General features: G+C 35.8%; 1 long non-coding RNA gene across 1 annotated transcript; it reads left to right on the plus strand.

Annotated features, from left to right (window-relative positions):
* The first annotated feature begins 6,535 nt into the window (after positions 1-6,535).
* LOC139083342 (uncharacterized) lies at positions 6,536-20,053 on the plus strand. Its single transcript, XR_011539982.1, has 4 exons — positions 6,536-12,376; positions 13,022-13,173; positions 19,391-19,497; positions 19,869-20,053. It is a non-coding gene; the product is annotated as an uncharacterized lncRNA (long non-coding RNA).
* The last annotated feature ends 280 nt before the right edge of the window (positions 20,054-20,333 follow it).

The raw sequence follows: 20,333 nt of genomic DNA on the forward strand, positions 1-20,333 counted from the left end.
AAAATTATTTCTTTTATCGAACAGCAAAATATTGACTACTAACAGTTGTGGCCTATTACCTCATATTATTAAAATTCTAAATGAGACAGAAAGTGGAATAAACTTGCATTAGTTTTCGTGTGTAAGGGGAGTCAGAAAATATACACTGATTTATAATTTTATAATCATTGAAATGGAGCATAAAGAATATTTTGGAAAAGTTATATCACAATTTTTTTAAAGACCAGGTATGCTTCACACGTGATAAACATTATAGTCCCAGTGCTAATATTTTCTTTTTTTTCCCCATCATCTATTGCCGTTAAGTTTACGGGTTTTTTTCTTTTAATTTGGCACTTGAGCTAATGTGTGTTGCCATTTCTTTTCTTCTTGTTCTTCTCCCCAAACCACCCCCAGTACATAGTTGTATGTTCTGGTTGTGAGGGCCTCTGGTTGTACTATGTGAAACACTGCCTCAGTATGGCCTGATGAGCGATGCCATGTCCGTGGAACACGTGAAACCCTGAACTGAGGAAGTGGAGCATGCAAACTTAACCACTTGGCCACAGGCTGGCCCATAACATTTTCTTAAATACCTCTTCTTTTCCACATTTTGAATTTTGAGTTCCTTAAGCATTTTTTTCTTTTATTCCCAAGGCTAACTAATGGCTAACTGAGGCTTACATGAAATAACAAGCTGATCAGTGTACTGAGTTTTGTATGACTTTGTGTTTATCTTCATGAATGTATTTATAAAATTAAGATAGAAAGGAAAGCCAATGCATATCACCCAATAATAGCAAATGTGATATTTATTTTTTATAAAGTTCAACTTATTTGAGGGTTAAATGAGATAATATTTGCAAGGCATTTAGCAAGGTCTTGACATCTTGTAAAGTGTTCAGTAATCTGGGTGAATTAATACTTAATAAATGTAGAAGGTAATTTTAAGGTGAAGCATAATGATAATGAAAGAGAGAACTATGTTGAATATGAAAGAATAAAGAAGTAGCGAAATATTTAGAAATAATGGGTACATGTGTTTCATGATGAAAATTATTAACAGTGTATCATTGGTTAAGCAAGATAAATTGCTCTAAAAATGTATAATAGTATAAAGAAAAATGGTCAATAAGTGGGTCAGAGAAGTGACTTTTTGATTAAGTGAAGAAAGCAGTGTCTAGGAAGAAATGGAAACATTTGATAGACTTGCAAATATAAGAAGCTAAGGCTTAAGCAAATGATTTTAGGTTCTAATATTCCACTCATAATGGTGTTGAACTTGCCAGATGCCTATTTTGGATGAATGCTATAGGAATGGAGAGAGAAAGACAAAATTGAGGAATAATTATTCTAAGTCCTAAAAAATAGCCAGAATATAAATAAGCATGTCCTCTTTTATGTGCTACCTAAGGTTGCCCTTTGATTCCATTTAGTCTGTGTGAAGACAACGTCAAAATAGGTTTCCTTTAGTCAGTCTTTCTCCAAACTAGAACACAACAGAAAATCTGCACAAATTTACTAATCCCAAGTGTTCTTGTAACAAAATGAAAATCTACAATTGAAATATATTAATTTACTAACCGTGCTTTTATTAAATTATTGCGTGGTAAAAACAGGTAAAGCTATTTCAGCCTTTGTTAAGTGACTTAAAGTCCACATATTTCAACTGCATTTTCATTATTTTCCCATTACACCAGGGGAAATATTGTATCAGACTGCTGAAGGAAACTAATGTGTCTCTGTTCTCTATACATTTGAGTACCGACTGGAGAGGAAGGAAAACAAAAATCAGCAAAGACTGGTTAAGTATATTTTATATCTCATCCTGGAATGAACTAAAATATAAACTGTAAAATGATCATTTTATAGAAAAAATGTTTCAGAGAATAACACAATTGATTTTAGATACATTCCAAAGGAGCAAAGAATGGACTGGCTCTCAATTTAATAAATCTTGAAATCTTATTTGCAAAATCTCCTTCTGATAAATGTGGGGAGTGACAACCTACTAGTTCTCATGTATTTTTTTACTTAACCAATACTATAGTACTTTAAAGAACAGATTTAAATATCTCATTAAGTCCATTTTCCATTTAGATCCCAAAATGTTAGTGTCTGTTTTACGGAGTCTATTTAGAATCTTAGTATTTGAGAGTGCTGGTGATAATGGGTTTTTTTGTTTTGTTTTGTTTTTTAATGTGCAGTCTTTGGACCCTGTGCAAAGTGGGCAAGGCCCTTTAAATTATCTTGCTCGTTCATCTCCTCTGTTAAAAAAACAGAGTGCTCAGTAATAAAAGACGCAAATGGTGAAGCCTGAAGGTCAGATAGGAACTGCTGCCTCACATCTTCATGAGTAGCTACAAGCCTCTTGGGTAACAAGAACAGATGAGATATACAGCCTAGAAGAATCATCTTGCGTTCCAGTTCACACACATCTGTTTCATCTGATCCCTGGGGCTTACTTCAACTTGGACCAGACTCCACTGCCAGCAGAAACTCTACTGCTCTGACAAGGTATCACTAAATATATCTATAGCTATCGCTTTCAGCAACATCTCATTGTTACTAGTGTCACTTGATTGTGTATGCATACAGAGCACAAAGAATAGAGATTTTTAAAAGGCAGCCAGTAAATTTAATCTTTCAGGAAAATGAACTAGCCAATTCAGATTTAAAAATTAGTTTACAGTTGAATTACCTCCTATAAATTTTTCATGATTTACCATTGGATATAACTGATAATTTTGTTACCAAAAATATTGATTACCAAATATTTCAATATAGCTCTTGGATTGACCAAGTGAGTTAGTAGAAGAAGTGATCACAACAATGAGACTGAAATTTGAGTAATTAAATAATTATTCAACCAATGATTAATTTTTCTTAACTATATAATAATATGTTTCTCTATTTCACATCCACATCTAGACTTTGCTTATTTATGTGATATAGTTTCCACATTCTTGAGATTTTTCCAGACTTGGCAAAAGATTTTTAAAGGTATTATAATATATTTCTGTTCAATTATATATTGTTACGGGAAGTTATCTTGTGGAAAATTAATAAATCTTACTAAGTAAATATGAATGCACACACACTGGGCAAAATATTTTTTGTATACATTGTAAAAGAAAACAGTAGGAGGGAATTCTTTGAGAAAATGCAAATATTTAAAATGTATTTAATTTGATATTGTACTGGCAAACCAGTGAACATGAGAATATTTAAAAACTTCTATGTATTCAGAATTCTATGTTATGCAAACTTAATAGATTATTAAATTAACATTTTAAATGCTTGAAACAAGCTTCCCTTCCAAAGAACTTGCAAATAAAATTAATATTTCAAGGAGAATTGATTGCTTTTAAAGGCCTATGCCTTCAAATATTATGAGCATAACACAACACACCCCACAGGAGTCCAACTAAAGCAACTTGAGTCCTAAGTGTAGGGCATTTATCTATAACACCATGTTGGAAGAGGGGGAAAAATCCCAGTATGGGCTTATGGGAAGCAAATCGACGTTGAGTTGTAAGTAATAATAATAATTATAGTAAGGCTAAAGGTAAATAGAAAAAATTTCAGGAGCGATCATGAAGGGGAACCTTTTAGAATAATCCATTGTGAAATATTATCTACCTTTACAATACAAATGGCTCATAAATATTTTCTTGATAATCTCTGAATAGAAATAATTTTTCAATGTCATATAACTATTTCATCGATAATAGCATTTCTACTCTTTTTAAATTAAAGTAAATCTACCTTACTACCTGGAGAACTTCAGGTAGTAGTTGAAGTTGCAATACCCAAGGACTGAAAGAGAGATATTGATAACATGATAATTTCAGAAATAGGAAAAATAATCTGAGAAAAATCTTTCCTTGGAGAAAAATACAGAAGTAAAATGTAAATGCAAGTAGTTAAATGGCATGAAATAGTGATTTCAATGATCTACAGAGAACCCATAAAGGAAAGGACCTGAAAACTTAAAAAAGTCTATTTATGTCTTTTAAAGTTGTTTTTCAAAATTTTTCAGAGATGAATGAAATATATACAACACGCACGGAGGTGAAACATCTTCCAAGAAGCAGATTCTAAAGAATAGTAAGTATTTTTCCAACACCTACTAAATCCTGATACTCCTTTCTGTTCTCTGTTAGATCATTTTCATAAAGCATGTTATTATAATTTAGTATATAGCAAGTTATATCTTATTTCCAAGATTGATCATATAAAATATTTACATGATCGACTTTATATAGCAAGAAGAAAATAACTGCATAGATCTGGTTTATTTGGAAAGCATTGTATCTGTTAATTCTCTTCGCACATATTAATCACCTACATACTTTCTGAGAAATAATGTGAACATGAAGCGATATCCAGATCTCTGTTTTAATATCCAGAGATAAAAAAGCAGTTAATTTACTCAAAAGTGAAAACATATACTTCAAACTCCAATCAGACAAAATAACAAGAACTGACACATCTAAAGAAAAAGATAAAGGTTATGTAGCTTCACCTGTCCTCCAGTTTCTTAGTCTGCATGCACATGGTTCAAGTAACTTAAGACAAACACCACTGCTCCAAATAAGTGAATTAGCTCACCTGCTTTCATGAAGTTGTTTAAAACATATCTGAAAGTCTAAATCAGAAAGAAATGTTGAAACCCAAACATGCAATTTTACTACATTCCAGACAATTGATGTAACTTGAGTGATGTAATTTCCTAGGCGAGCAAAAATGATTTTTTTCCCGACTTTTTAGAAATAACTGTTAATCTCCTAATTTCACTATAGACTCATTCTATGAAATTTCAAGAAAGAACATTTTATTAACAATATCTAATATACGTATGTGATTATACTTTCTTCTCTGCAATAGCTGTGGCTGTTCTGATGATGAAGAACAGCAGTGAGCTTCCAATGAGAAAATTGTGAATGTTTATGTACGTATACAAGCATATGATGTTTATAAAATAATAAATACCTTTTGAATGTGGGTCAATACAAGTGAGTTATACAGATATATTTTAGAGAAACAAGTCCATACATCTAATATTCATCTTTGTATTTCTATATTTCACAGAAAACTCTACTGATATCCTCAGTCTTCCTTTTTCTCTCTGGGCAGGGTGTCTGGTTTCGTTTCCCTGGTGTCACATTGTAGTGATTCTCGGAATCTTCTGTTTCCTTCTACTTTTAACAGCTAGAATCACGGGATTCGTGGGTAAGTTAAACTAGGCCTATGCCTGAAAAAACATCTCCTTCCTGAGAAATTATTATTTTTAGTAGTCCTCTTCTCCTCCTAGTGCTGTAGCCATGATCACCAGCTCTACTCAGGCAGCCTTCCACCTTCACCATTAGAGTAATCACTCGTTCATTTAGAAAGTTCCTCTAAGGCTTGAGGTCTCCTTTAGTATAAAGCCTGGATCATATTCAGGCTTTTTCCTGGAAAGGCTATATCTGAGGATTTGTTGACAGTAGATAATGTTGCATGCTAATTTTCTCTACCCTCTCTGACACTTTCTTTCAATAACCTGTCAAGTCCCATTGATTTTATCTCATTACCTCCATTCTGCAGCTCAAATTTATTATTTTATTTTTTTATTCTCATAAACACCTAATATAAGTGAATAATACTTGTCTCCTGGACTATTACAATTGCTTCCCAGTTTATCCTATAGCCACTAGACTTTTAAAATACTTTTGAAACTGCCAAATTAACTTCTCCAAATATATCTATGATCATGTCATCCAAATGCCCAGAAATCATTGATATTTTTTCATTCATTACTGAATTATATTCAAATTCCTCTACTTATATTTGAGTTCATGAATTATAATCTTATTTCAACCAAATAATTGTACGTTTTACTCTATGCATCCAAACTGGCTTCAAATGATTCTATACCATTTGCTGTTCCCTGCATGTTCTCTAAGTTTCTCTGTCCTAACACATTTGTTGATGTTGTCTCTTCATCTGGATAGCCGTTCTCGTGCCTGAATCTCTACCTGTGGAAATCACACCCATCCCTCAACACCCGTCTTACAGGACAGTGGCAACTTTTCTAATTCTTCCATGATTATTTTTCTAATTCCCTAATCCAATGTAATTACTCTCCAAACCCCATTTTGTGACCTTTTATTATTTTCGACATGCAATATTTTTCCTCTGAAACAAAGTTTCTCAACATCAGCACTGTTGACATTTGGCCTGATGATTCTTTGTTGGGGAGGCTTTCCTGTGCTTTACAGGATGTCTGGCAGCATTCCTGACCTCCATCCACTAGATGATAGTAGTTACATGTAAAATATCTCCAGACATTGCCAATGTTCCCTGGAGGGTAAAATTGCCAGTGGTTGAGAACTGGTGCTCTAAGTCATTTTCCCTTCATGTCAAACACTGTAGGTGATTCAAATATAGATTGTTTATAGAATGTTTATAGTTCTCTGTGTATTTTTTTTGAGAACGCCATTGTGTTTAACAACATAGCTGAACCTAGACCACAAGCTTTCTGGTTTGGAGACTAAGCCCTCTAAATTGTGTGTGTATAAATTATTTATATATTAATTAATTATATATATATATTTGAGTATACACAGATAGATATGTATCTGTGTATATACATATATATATATCAGGTTTATTGAGATATATTTCTCTACCCTAAAATTCCTATTTAAAATGTAAAATTCAATGGCTTTTAGAATATTCACAGAATTGTGCAACCATAACCACAATCAACGTTAGATCATTTTCATCACCTCTCCCAAAATTCCCATACTTATTAACAGTTGCTCCCCATTTCTCTTCAATCTGAACAAACCTGTGCAATTACTATTTTACTTTCTATGTTTACAGACTTTCCTATATGGACATTTCCTAAAATGGAATTATATAACATATGGTCTTTTGTAACTCTTTTTTCTTCATTTAGCATATTTTCAAGGTTCATCCATGTTGTAGCACGTCTCAGTATATCATTCTTTTGTATTGTCAAAAATATGTCATTGTATGCATATAACATATTTTATTTACCCATTCATCAGTTGTTGGACATTTAGGGTTTTTATTTTTCACTTTTTGGCTCTTGCGAATATATCTCTGTGAACATTTGTGCACAAGTTTTTGTGTGGATATATGTTGTCATTTCTCTCGAGGTTATCGTAAAAGTGGAATTGATAAGTTATATGCTAACTCTATGTATAAACATTTTGAGGAACTACCATGCAATATTTGAAGGTGGCTGTACCATTTTCAGTTCCCACCAGAAGTCTATGAGAGCTCCAATTTCTCTACATCCTTGCCAATATCTGTTATTATCTGTGTTTTTTGTTATTGCCAGCTTAGGCTGTATGAAGTGGCAGGACATTGTGATTTTGATGTAATTTGCTTTTCCCTGATGGCTAATGATGTTGAGCATCTTCTCCTGTACTTACTGGCGATTTGTCTATCTTCTTTGGAGAAATGCCCTTTTCACATTTTTAATTGGGTTATTTGTCTTTTTATTATTGAGGTGTAAGGTTTCTTTATATATTCTGGATACAGGTCCCGAATATATGATTTGCAAATGTTTTCTCCCTCTCTTTGGGTTGTCTTTTACTTTCGTGATAGTGTGCTTTGAACCAAAATAGTTTCTAATTTTGATGAAATTCAATTTATCTTTTTTTTTTGATTGTCCATGTTTTTGGTGCTGTATGTCAAAACCATAGCCTAATCCAAGATCACAAAGTTTTATACTTTGTTGTCTTCTAAAAATTCAGCTCTTACATTTGCTAAATGTCTTTGATCCATCATAAGTTAACTCTTGTATATGTGAGGGAAATGTGGGATGTCTTTTCACTTACTTAGGTCTTTTTAAATTTCTTTTATCAATGTTTAGTTCTCAGAGTGTATGTTTTAACTTCTTTCATTAACACTATTTCTGAATATTTTACTTTTTGATGCTTTTTTACATGGAATTACTTTCTTAATTTTATTTTCAGATTGTTCATTGCAAGTATATAGAAATACAGTTGACTTTTGTATTGATCATGTACTATGCAACCTGACAGAATTTATTAGTTCTAATAGGTTTTCTGTGGATTCCTTTGGGTTTTTCTATATACAATATCATGTCATCAATAAATAGAGATACTTTTATCTCTTTCTTCCCATATGGATACATTTTATGTCGTATTCCTGAATAATTTCCCTCACTAGAGCCTCTAGTACAATGTTGAATAGAAGTGAGGAAAGTGTACATCTTCATTTTCTTCCTAACCGAAGAGGGAGAGCATTCATTTTTTACCAAAAAGCTGCCTTGTGCATGTGCATAATCACCCAGGGATGACAATGATTTCAGCAGAGTTTTCTTTACTTTCTATTTCCCTGATCACTCTTAAAATGTCTACCTCTGTTGCTATCATACCCAGCTGATGGGCTCTACCAATTGGCAGCTGATTTTTCCATTGTTTTTGACAATATCTTGAGGAATAAACTGCTCTTCAGTCTGATGCAATGAAATCTGGGCTCCTTTTCAGGGAGAGTTTTTGGGGAAAACTTAGGTTTACTAAGACCCAAGGAAGACTTTTTTTAGCTATCTCTTTTTCTGGTTCTTTATGACAAACTTGCTGCCTTATATTTAAGATTGTTGCTTTCATCGAGCTACAAACAGCTCTTAATAACTTACCCCCCAAATCTCCATTGTTTTCAAGAGCTCCATTGTTTTCATTAGGCCTGAACTTCCCCACGCTCTATTCCAAATAAAGTCAGCTCTTTTGGGGAGAGATTTGGAGGATTGCTCTTATGGAATTCCTTTCCCTGGACACAAAATTCTCTGATCTGCTTCTCCAGAGTTGGGGGTAGGGACAGTGGCTCACTTTCTCAGTTTAACACCTCTGCTTTATGAGAAGGGCTCCGGTGGGGAGGGAATAGTAACTGCTGGTCTTCTTAGCCTGCATCTCCTGGAATAGACCTTCTCCCTACTAGCAAGCTAGAAAAAGAGCAACTGAAACCCCAGTATCCTTGGCCTGCTCAGACAGGATAGTGCGTCACTCTGTAAGTGGGGCTAAGGTGGAAAAGGGAGCCCTAAATTCTTGGCCACACTGTCTGTAATTTAGCCTCTTCGGCACAGATCTGGGAGAGACTAGATATGCTGCTGACCTGCCCATCCCAGGGAGATATCATAGTCCTTGATTAGGAGTTGGAGAGAGAAGGAGCCTGGTCTTGGCCACACTCACTCATAGTGAAGCTCAATGGTGCTGATTTGGAGTGGAGATGGGGAGTACATCATGGCTCAAGTGCTGCAGACTCACTTTCCTTACCAATATTTCATAGATTTTCTTCAATAAATGTTTCTTCATTTGCTATATTACCTTGGGGCCAGTACCACAGATTTTAAACTGTTGTTTATTTGTAGTTTTCTACAGTTATAATTATTTTTCTGGGAAGCAGTTCCACTGAGTTTATCATGCTGCTATTCTGGAAGTGACACCACTGCTTGTGTATTTATTATACGCTCTAGAAGTTAAACCCTCTGTATTCCCTAGTAACAGCACCTTTCATGGTGTCTTACACATAACGCATGCTTGTTTATGTGTACTTTTGGATTGGAATATATTTTCATATCTCTCAGCCCTTCATCTAATATCTTACAGTACCTTTGAGACAAGCAATTCTGAAGGTTTTGTGTGAGATTTATTTGGATCTTACCTCAGGGAAAGACGAAAGTGGAAACAGCCGTAGTATGATTCAAGTTATGTAATCAGAATACCTCAGGATAATGTTGTAATTCTAGCCTATTATACCCAATTAATTAATGCACACATAAAAGAATTCTCTAAGGGATTTTTCTTTCCTCCTCAGGCTCCTAAAAGTCAACTTGAGAATTTATGACATGATATACAAATAGGTGAAATTTAAAAAACATTCCTAATAAGAGTTTCAGTTTCTAGGGGGGATTTCTTTATATTTTAAAAATAGTTTATGTTACTTATTGAAATATATTAATATTAATTTTTGCTTAAAAATAATTACTATATTACAACTAAACCATTCAACTATTCTCTTTAAAGGTTACAGTCTGATAAATATGACACTAATTTTAAAAATATAAGCATTCATCATCAATATTTTTTAAAATTCTAATAGTAAATTACATTTTTATACTTTGGAAAGTGGGAGAAATACGACTAACAACAGAAAAGATGCATTGAACGTAATAATATTAAGATATTTTTATCATGTATGTAAGACCAACGTCCTATGTTGTTACAATTATTAAATTAAGAATTTATGTAGTTTGTGCAGGGGCTGGCCCCGTGGCCAAGTGGTTAAGTTCGCGCGCTCTGCTGCAGGTGGCCAAGTGTTTCGTTGGTTCGAATCCTGGGTGCAGACATGGCACTGCTCATCAAACCACGCTGAGGCAGCGTCCCACATGCCACAACTAGAAGCACCCACAACAAAGAATATACAACTATGTACCGGGGGGCTTTGGGGAGAAAAAGGAAAAAAATAAAATCTTAAAAAAAAGAATTTATGTAGTTAGTGCATTAAGAACAATTTGTATCACAATGTAAGCACCCAAATATTGCTTTTATCATTTTATTATCAAAACATAATAACAATAAGACCTAAGCTATTTAACCATTTAGGGAACTTATCTTCATAGATTTCACATAGAAGAACAGCAAAGATTTACATAGTTTCAGGAAAGAAATTTTCAGATGTTTATGTTAGAAAAAGAAAGACTACTATTTTCCTCTAGAAGAAGTGTAAATGAATTTATGAGAATATACACACACATTTATGGAAGAATAAATATTCAGACTGAATTGTATACCTGGTTAGTTGTAGAAGACAAAGGAGAAGAATAAATCAAAGGTTCTCCAAATTTTGAGTCTCTACATGGGTGGTGATGGCTAAAATGAAAATAAATAGAAAAGTTCAATGAGTACTATACTATTTTGCAAAAAGGAATTGAGCTATTTAAGATCTTTTGAGTCTGAAATGACAGCTAACAGTCAAGTAGATATTGCCAGTAAAATATTATAGCTGTAGGATTGTACCATAGACAAGATTTCAGGACAAAAATTGTGCCTTTGAATTATTCTTCATGATTCTAGTATCTTTGCACCTCTATTCAACTTTTTATTGGCAATCAAGTGATTTTAAAATCTGGCTTTAAAATTTGGGTTTACTGTTGAGTAGTTTTTGAAACCCAAACAACCTCCATATCAATGATTCTCAAAGAATGAAGGGGTCTGGTGTGGTGCTGCAGAATTTATAATGGTTAAAGGTGTTAGAATTGCTAGCAGAATGTTAAGCACTACTGATATTTCTCAAGCGTACTGGTGTGGAAATTTAAATGTTGAAATGGCGGGCTCATGTTGAAATCCAAATGCCTTAGCATCCATATAAGATTTTATTGTAATTTGATTTTTTTTAAATTGGTGTCTGTGCTAACATCTATTGTCAATCTCCTTTTTTCTTTTCCCCCTCCTTCTTCTCCCCAAAGTCCCCCAGTACGTAGTTGTATATTATAGTTGTGTGTCTCTGGTTATGCTATGTGGGATGCCCCCTCAGCAGAGCCTGACAAGCAGTGCCAAGTCCGCACCTGGGATCTGAACTGGCGAAACCCCAGGCCACCAAAGCAGAGCACGTGAACTTAAGCATTCCGCCACGAGGCTGGCCCCTGATTTTTGTTTTCCTTTACAGCCTTATCTCCCTAAAATCTATTACACACAACCTATCTTCTAGGTGTGCTAACTTTAGAAGTACACTCCTCATTTCTCTACTTGAAAAACTGATTGCAGCAATCTACAATTTTATGGTCTATTCCTTTTACTTTCCTACCTTTTTCCCATCCATAGACCAAAAGCAAACTTAAGATCAAAACTACTATGTGAAGTCTCGCCGACCTGTCATAGTATTCCAGAACCTACATTTAATGTCTACTCTCTTCTGAGTACTAATAGCAACTCATGATTACCTTTGTTATATCACTCATGTAGTACCCTAATTGTATACTCTCCAAACTATAATGAGTTTCTTGAGAACAAAAGTTTTGTACTTTTCATCATTCTATCATCAAGGTCCAATAAGATATCTTGTCGTTAATTAATGTATTTTCAATAAATGAGATGTAAGTATGAAAATCATATTCAGAGAAGAGATGCCTAAAAAGCACAGGAATGAAAATGGTCTATATTGCTGAATATTAAAGGGCATTAAAACTGTGGCTTTTATTCAGTCCCATGTTATGTTGTCCTTATGCTAACAATGTAGAGAAAAGTTTTCCAGGGTCATCAGGCAGGTCAACAACAGAAGCCTCAGTTGGAAGACATAATGCAAGAAGATAATTCTATATTTAAAAAGATGACATTCAAAGAAGAACCATTCAACACAGGTTTGCAGACGTGGATTCAAAACTGACACCAATGAGTCTCTTCTCCATTTTTCTCAACCTCCAGATATCCTGTTCTAATTGGATTTTCTTGTTGACTAAACTAAGTGTGGATCACAACTTTCATTCTTATTTAATTAAAAAAAATCAGTTATTACCAGAGGTTAGATTTTTCTGTGTGCATGTTATTTTATTTCTTTACATTACTGGATCTCAAAATAATAATTTTTCTACAAAATATCTAGAATTTCTTTATCATATTCTCTAATGGCTATTATATCATTTAATATAGGCTGTAGATCAAATCCTAAATTAAGATCTGCTCTATACATATAGATCTTATTCTAAGAACAAAGACTGTGCTTCCCACTAAGTCCTTCCAGTAGAGGTTGTAAGCAAATATATCAATCTTGTTAAAAAGAGTATTCCTAGAAAATTTTAATAATATTGTGTATAGACTTGCAGGGACATCATTATTGCAACTTCCCAGACCTAGACTCTTTCCAAAGAGCAGAAATAAACCCATCAATATTATAAAATAAAATGCTTTTAGCAGGACTGGGAAGGATTTCTCAATTTCTCAGCCCCAGAGCTTTGTTATCAGGATACACACTGAATGGTCTCTGGGCAATACCTTTTGTTTTCAAGGAAGTGAGAGCAGCACATGTAAAACTAAATGGTCATGTTGTGGAAAGAAATGTTATTATTTTTCACATGAATTGAAGAACTTTGAAGAGAGTAAGGAAATCTGCAAAAAATTTCCCTCCACACTTCTTAAGATAGAAGACGAAAAAGAACTGGTGATGTATATTTTCTGTTTTCCATCACATATTGTATTTGTCTAGTTGTTAGCTAACTCTTAATGCCTAACAATGCTTGAATGTCTTAGTACAGTTTACAATTGTAAATTGACTCAGATCCAGACAGTATGTGTCATTCAGATATAAATAGAAACGATATGAGAATTTCATTAATTTATCAAATTCATCTACCGTTAGAATTTCTACAGTATAACTCATGTAACGTCAAACATGAAGCAATTAGAACTATTTACCCTTAAAATATATTGTTTTGTCAAGGAAAATTGTATATCTCATAATGATAATTTCACAGAAATTTAGCTTCTGTGTCTCTGCATAAAGTCATTATACCTCTAAAAAAACCAAGAAAAGACAGCATGACCACTGAGCTCGAGGTACAAGGAATAATGCTGGATGAATTTAAAATTGTAGATCAGTTAATTCTGACTCACACTAACTTTTAATTCAATAAAACCAAATTAAATGTTGCAAATGAATACCAAACTAAATACTTCATAATCCTTATCATTATGTCTTGCTTTGGAATATAGGAATAATTTACCATCATTCCTGCAAAAGAATGGATATATCCTAACATTCCAGATTAAGCATAATCTTTTAATATCCTCTCAAAGATAGACACTAAGAATCATTCAGTTCTGTGAACTAGTTCAATTATACATATACTAGGCTTTCAACATCTCAGAAATTGTGCGGCTATTTTCACCATAAGTATCTTTGTTGTAGATGTCTTTGCTGCAAGCATTTTCACACTGTAACTAATTAGCAATAAGGTAATTTTGCCATAAAAGATAAAATAACAAAAAATAAAAGTGGGACATTTAAAAGGACATAATGAAATATGGAAAATTAATAACAAAATTGAAAATACTTTTTTGCAAAATACAAAATATTTGAATAAATTTAAAATGTGTGTATATATCAGGGGGCGGGACAAAGACGGCAGAGTGAGTCGTCTTCTTTTTCTCTCCCCCGTCAAATCTACAACTAATTGGACATTCCCCGATTAACAAAGGATATCCAGATAGCATCTCAAGAAGCCTAAAATCTCATGCTACTACGCATAGGAAGGCGGATGGACTTCCCCCAAGGAGGAGGTGGAAATAGATGAAAGCTCTCCGACCCCTGACCCCCGACCCCCAGACAGCCTAGTTCCTGCAGGAGGCTTTCTTCCAGCAGGCTCCCCCATAGCATTGCCACACACCAAGGGCAGGAGTGTGCACACACCAGTGGAGCAACAGTGGAAACAACCCTACCCAAGCCCCCCATGATCACACCTAAGCCCAGGGGGAATCCCCAGGGTCCTGCACCCACAGGCAGGGAAGGCCTCCACTCGTCATTAACAGGGAGGCCCTGCCCAGAAGCCAGAACAAAGAGAAGCTCCTGGCAGGCCCGGCACAGCACCAGAGCGCAAGCTGCCGCTGGGCTCACAGTCTCTGGCCCATGGCTCAGTGCAGGGGGCACCCAAACTTCCCGTAGACGTGTTTGGGGACACGGTTGGAGCTCCAGCGCCTGGCTCTGTGGCATGGGGGAAGGCTCCCGGGTCCCGCACCTCCCCAGCAGGGAAAGCCTCTGCTCACCATTAGCAGGGAGGCTACACCCAGAATCCAGGACAAAGGGAAGCTCCCAGAGGGCGGATTCCCTGGCATGGCACCAGACCTTAAGCTGCCGCTGGGCTCACAGTCTCCGTCGCACGGGTCTGTGCAGGGGTGCCCAGACTTCCCATGGATGTGCTTGGGGACTGGGTGGAGCTCCAACACCCAGCTCTGTGGCCTGGGGGGTCAATCCAGGGTCCTGCATCCCTGCAGCAGGGCAGGCCTCTGCTCACCATTGGCAGGGAGGCCCTGCCCAGCATTCAGAACACCAGGAAGCTCCCTAGAGCAGAATTCTCCACAAGGCAGCAGCTTACAAGCCACTGCCAGGCCCACGGGCTCTGGCCATGTCCCAGACGAGGCAAGGGGCTCCCAGAGATCCCATGAGAGTGGAGTGGGGCAGAGTAGAGCTCCGGTGAAATGGCTACGTAGGCCAGGGGGGAACTCCAGGTTCCTACAGCAGCCTCAGCGACAGCCTCTGCACAGCACTAGTGGAGAGGTCCTGACTGGCAATCGCAAGGCAGTAATGCCCTGGGGCAAAACCAACACAGCTAGGTGAGCTAATGACAGACTGAAGAAGATACCCATAGCTCTGCTGGGACCTATAGTGGACAAGTGTAATCTGGTGGGCTCTGTTAGGGACAAATCAGCGATTATAGGTGATCCTGCTCCTGGCTGATGGGAAAGCCCACAAAACCGCTGCAGACCACAAGGAGGGAGCACGTCTAAGTGGCTGCAGCAGTAGGCACCAGCAGCCTGAGGCTCCCTTGTGATTGCCCCCACAACCAATGAAGGACCCCACAGGACCACTGTGACTACGAGGAGGGCTCCAGGCCCAGTCAGTAACAGCTGACAGGGTTGCTGGTTGGTGCAGTCTAAACAGCTGCCCCCCCACACACACCAATTGCAACAAGTGCAAGCAGGGACTAAACTCTATCTCTATGCGGAGGCACAAATCCACGCCGTTAAGCAGTATGAAAAAATATATTAAATCTCCAGAACAGAAGGAAAATGATAAGCACCCAGAAAACAATCCCAAAGACAATGAAATCTATAACCTAAATGACGATGATTTCAAAACTGCCATTATGAAAAAACTCAACGAGTTAAAAGAGAATTCAGATAGACAACTCAACAAGTTCAGGAGCTTTGTCACAAAAGAGCTTGACACTATAGAGATGAGCCAATTAGAAATACTGGAGGTGAAGAACACAATGGAGGAGATTAAGAAAAATCTGGACTCTCTGAACAGTAGGGTCGATAATATGGAGGACAGAATTAGCAATTTGGAGGATAGGAATATAGAAATGCTTCAGGCAGAGGAGGAGAGAGAACTAAGACTAAAAAGAAATGAGGAAACTCTCCGAGAATTATCCGACTCAATTAGGAGATGCAACATAAGGATTATAGGTATACCAGAGGGAGAAGAGAAGGAGAAGGGGGCAGAAGGCCTGTTCAAAGAAATAATAGCTGAGAACTTTCCAAACTTGGGAAGAGAGATGAAACTTTATGTGACAGAAGCCAATAGATCTCCAAACTTTATTAACGAAAGAAGACCAACCCCAAGGCATATGGTAGTGAAACTAGCAAAAGTCAATGACAAAGAGAAAATACTAAGGGCAGCCAGGCAGAAGAAAATAACTTACAAAGGAAACCCCATAAGGCTATCAGCAGATTTCTCAGGAGAAACCTTACAGGCTAGAAGAGATTGGAATGAAATATTCAAAACTCTGGACAAAAACCTGCAGCCAAGAATACTCTACCCAGCAAAAATATCCTTCAAATACTATGGAGAAATAAAAACTTTTCCAGATAAACAAAATTTAAGGGAGTTCATCACCACAAAACCTCCTCTTCAAGAATTGCTCAGGAAGAAACTCATTCATGAAAAATCAAAAAAAGGAAAGGGGTTACAAAATCCAGAACAAAGGAGATAAGCAGAAGGACAATAACACAAAGTAACAGCTCTCCATCAGGACAAAATGCAAAAGAACCGGAAAACAAGTGATAAAATTGCAACAGGAGGCCCCCACGTTTCAATAATCACACTAAACATGAATGGATTGAACTCTCCAATCAAAAGGCACAGAGTGGCAGGATGGATCAAAGAACAAGATCCAACAATATGCTGCCTCCAGGAAACACACCTCAGCCCCAAAGACAAACACAGACTCAAAGTGAAGGGATGGAAGAAAATACTCCAAGCTAATAATGAACGAAAGAAAGCAGGTGTTGCCTTACTTGTATCAGACAAAGTAGACTTCAAAGCAAAACAGATAAAGAAAGACAAAGAGGGGCAGTATATAATGATAAAAGGGATGCTCCACCAAGATGACATAACACTTATAAATATATACGCAACTAACACAGGAGCACCAAAATTCATAAAGAAACTATTAACAAAACTAAAAGGAGAAATCAACAGCAATACAATAAGAGTAGGGGACCTCAACACCCCATTAACACAAATGGACAGATCATCCAGACAGAAAATTAAAATGTGTGTATATTCATGACAACACTGAAATAATTGATTTTATTTTATGTGTTGTACGTAGGCACTTGTCTTTGAAGTCTTTCATTCACAGTATTACATTTTTCTTTTTTTGCTTGTTGATTTATCTCCTTCTTGAGGATCCACTGCACTTTTTCTTTTTTACTAAAATCCCTTTCTTCATTAGAAGAGGTATTAGTTTCCACACATTAGGATGCATATTCTTTACTGAGCTTTGTATTGTGGTAGTGAGACCATCTACACTGTTGTTTGTTCTTGGCATATTGTCACATGTCTGTTGAGAGACATTCCAAAGTTTTATGGGAAATGTGGAGCTAAGATTCATATAATATAAAAATAGAAGTACTGTGTCAATGGAGAAATGAAACCAAACTGTCAACGAGTTGAAACCAAACTGTCAACCAGTTATTTTAGCTTTTACAGCAAAATTGCCTTACCGCCAATTAGTTACACAGCAAAAATGTTTGCAGTGAAAATGTTTGCAGCAAACAAGTCTCCAACAAAGATGCTCACAGCAAAAGTACCTAGAACCCTCAGAAATATCTATAAAAAATATGAGCTTGAAAACCATCAAGCAAAGGAAGCAAAATTTGAATGTAGAAAGAAAAATTTGTAAAGTCTGAATTAACCTCCTTTTCACATTACTGGAAAGTTACAGTTGTTGTTGATGGCATAAACAAAGGAAAATATCCTACTTTGTTTACAGAACAAAGTAAAAAGTTTATATGGAAATATAATATAATATATTGACAAGTATCCCATAGGGATGTGGATGTGAAATCTGTCTCTATTCAACATAAATTAATCATCACATTTTAGTGAGAAGTCTCTTATGGTCTTCTTTGATAAGAACTATAGGATTTGTATGGATAGTGACAGAATTTTCAGAAATACATTTTATGTAACTATATCCATACCACCCAGAATTATTATAACATTAGAAAAGAGGTGAGAGGTGTTAGCCCATGGAACTTGTGGCTTCTCACGGGAGTATGTGTACCTTAACTTAGTTTGCTCACCTTTATCCTATCTAAAGACTTAGAGAGTTTCAGAAAAACATTATGAAAAGCCTCATATTCAATAATACTTTTATTGATTTATCCACAATGTATCCTTTGATATCAGAGATTTTGACTTAGAGCCCATAGATGTACAAAAGGTCCAAAAATGAGTTTCAAAGTCTAGAAGTTCTAATCTTTCTCAGGGAGTATCTTCATTGAGATATAAAACCATCTCAGGAAACCTTGAAATTGAATGCCAAATTTTGTGTCTAGATACATTTATGTATTTTTTCTCAATGGGGACGTCTACACTTTCATCATTCTCTCAAATGAGTTGGAAGCAAAAGGAAAATAAAAACTAGAGTTAAAAATGAGAAGCAGAATGGGGGAAAATAGAATTTACAGTCAGAAAGCCTCAATTAAACTCCCTTGTCACACATTATTTGTGTGACTGAATCAAGTAGGGCATCAGTTTCCTCATTTGGAAAAGTTGAGGAGCAGGTAATAAAACCAACTACATTTTCTTACTAACATATTTGGGAAGATCAAGTGAGATATATCTGCACAAGCTTTGTAAAACCAAGGTGCTAGATCAATTACTTTTATGCTTGCATAAATACTTATAATTATCCAGCAAGCTATGTAAACACCTCCTCTAATGGGAAAAAGACTACATCCTCAGGTTGCCCATTTCACAAGAAATAAACAGTACTTGTGGAAGAAAAATATAACGCAACATTCATATAAATCTCATGGCTATCACATCTGGACCCCGAAGTACAAATCAGGCTCTGCTCAGAACTCATCTTTGAGCTACAGACATAAGTTTTGAAAGGGAATTAAGAGATTTCAGTTCCAAGTATAAATAGCTAAAAAGAGAGTGTTATTTTGTCTCATGTAGCCTCTATATTTAATAAAATATCAATAACTGAGATTCCATTATTTTATAATTTAAATAGAATCAGGATTAAGTTGATCTTTATACTTTGTGTTATTCACAATAATAAAAATAATTTTAACAAGATTATTACTTCATTTCAGAAACATAAAAATATTTTTACTCATAGAGTATATTCCTTTTATTACAGCATTTCATTCAAAGTCAGCTATCTTATTTCTCTTGGACTGGATTGTCCCATAAAGGAATAAGCAGTCCCTGGACGTGGGAAGATAACTCAATACCTTTGCTCAAAATGTAAGTTTCTAGAATAGATATTGACTAATAAGTTCTATATTAACAAATTCTGGTTTATGTTCCTGAAAGCATATAGGAAAAAACTTGCACACATACATATATAGGCATATATATATTACATGCACACACACACACACACACACATCCAAAGGACTTAAGTTCAAAAACTGAGTACACAGAGAGAAGGAGGCTTTTTGACTTCATGCCTATGTTCCTCATAAGGTACTCTTTAGGAAAGTCTAGGGCACCAAAGGATAGTTTTTGTGAGGAAAGAAAATACACCACCTTGACTTTGGACCAATATCTCTTATTATATCTGCATTAGTAAATGTATATTTTACATCATTTATATGCTTTTATTTTATATTAAGTGATTGGAATGAGTCAAAGAACGGAAACTGTGGAAGTATAACAACAACAAGGATGGCTGCTTCTGACTGTTCCAGATTCATGTACTACATTTGTGAGAAGAAAATGTTTGTCTGACAACCTAATAATGAGACTAACAATAACAATAACAAACAACTAAAGTAAATTTTTCTTATAACAACCTAGACCCTTGGAATTTCTGAGTCTTCCTTTCTTATTTCAGTGTATCTTTTCTTTTTTTATGGGCTGTACTGGTATTCTAGCCTCTGATTGAGAAGAGGCTGGAAAATGGGGTGCATCAGAATGAGGTACATTAGAGCCTCCACTTTTTCCCCTTTCACATGAGTACTGCCAAATCCTTCCAGTTATGAACACAGGCTGGTGGAGTAAGAGAGCATCTTTGCTTCTGATGCAGATTTGGAAGGAGAGTTCTGTACAACCTATTTCTGCAACTCACACAGATTCAG

Source organism: Equus przewalskii, chromosome 5 (genome assembly GCF_037783145.1).
Source record: "Equus przewalskii isolate Varuska chromosome 5, EquPr2, whole genome shotgun sequence".
NCBI lineage: Eukaryota > Metazoa > Chordata > Mammalia > Perissodactyla > Equidae > Equus > Equus przewalskii.